Source organism: Eulemur rufifrons, chromosome 4 (genome assembly GCF_041146395.1).
Source record: "Eulemur rufifrons isolate Redbay chromosome 4, OSU_ERuf_1, whole genome shotgun sequence".
Lineage (NCBI taxonomy): Eukaryota > Metazoa > Chordata > Mammalia > Primates > Lemuridae > Eulemur > Eulemur rufifrons.
The window spans coordinates 23,360,482-23,361,659 of NC_090986.1; the positions used below are offsets into that span (position 1 = coordinate 23,360,482).

Genomic DNA, 1,178 nt, shown 5'->3' on the forward strand with positions numbered 1-1,178 from the left:
TGTTGTTTATCATTTTTATTCAGATTGAGTAGGATTTGCTTTATGAACCCGGGTGCACCTGTGTTGGGTGCTTAAATATTTAGAATTGTTATGTGTTCTTGTTGAAAAGTTCCCCTTACCATTATATAATGACCATCTTTGTCTTTCATTACTTTTGTTGATTGAAGACTAAGTTATCCGATATGAGAACGGCTATACCAGCTTCTTTTGGTTTCCATTGGCATGAAATATTGTTTTCCATCCCTTTACCTTGAGTTTGAATGAGTCCTTTTGGGTTAGATATGTTTCCTGAAGACAGCAGATACTTGGCTTGTGTATATTTATCCATTTGGCCAGCCTATGTCTGTTCAGTGGGCAGTTCAAGCTCTTCACATTTATTGAAAGATTTGATAAGTGGGGTGGATTTCTGTTCATCCTGTTGAGTAAAAAATATGGAATGCTTCACTAATTTGCATGTCATCCTTGCACAGGGGCCATGCTAACCTTCTTTATATTGTTCCAATTTTCGTATATGTGCTGCCGAAGTGAGCATTTGAGAAACTCTTAGATTCTTTTACTTGAACTTTGGGAAGAATCTCATTGGGACTCAGGTCCAGAGCCATTGTGCTCTGCAGTCAATGCCACCAGTCCACGGGAGATGCCATGCCTGCTGGACATTCTCTTTGATCTCACCCACCTGGACCAGGTCCCTGAAATAGGCCTCCAGCACTCACTTGAATGGCAGCATTCTCCTACTACTTGCTTGGAGAATTCAAATAGCTCTGTACTGCTTCAGGAGTTCTCAGTCTTGTAAGATATCATCGGTTGTGATTAAATGATTGTAGGACTCCTATATAACCCTGTCAATCGAGACATTTAATAAAATGGTATTTGTTATAATGATGGTTGATTAGTTTACCTGTGGATTATCTTTATTTACGAAAAACTTGTTGCCTAAGAAAACAACCCCTAAAGATGAAATTGTGGGAATACTGTTGAATTAAAGAGAACCAAAAATCATAAATGCAATCTAGACTGCATGGATTATACCATTATTAGATCAAGTGGTATCCCAGAATTAGGTTCTGAAGAATCCCTTTGGAAATTCTGAGTTAGTGGTAATCTCTATTGAGTAAATTTCTCTGCTTACTAGAAAGAATAAGACAGACTTTCTTCAGATATTTATACCATATTATAAA

The 1,178-nt window shown here is 37.5% G+C and overlaps 1 non-coding gene across 1 annotated transcript; it reads right to left on the reverse strand.

The window, feature by feature from the left end:
- Positions 1 to 425: 425 nt before the first annotated feature.
- LOC138383066 (U6 spliceosomal RNA) lies at positions 426 to 532 on the reverse strand. Its single transcript, XR_011233520.1, has one exon. It is a non-coding gene; the product is annotated as a U6 spliceosomal RNA (small nuclear RNA).
- Between the last annotated feature and the right edge of the window lie 646 nt (positions 533 to 1,178).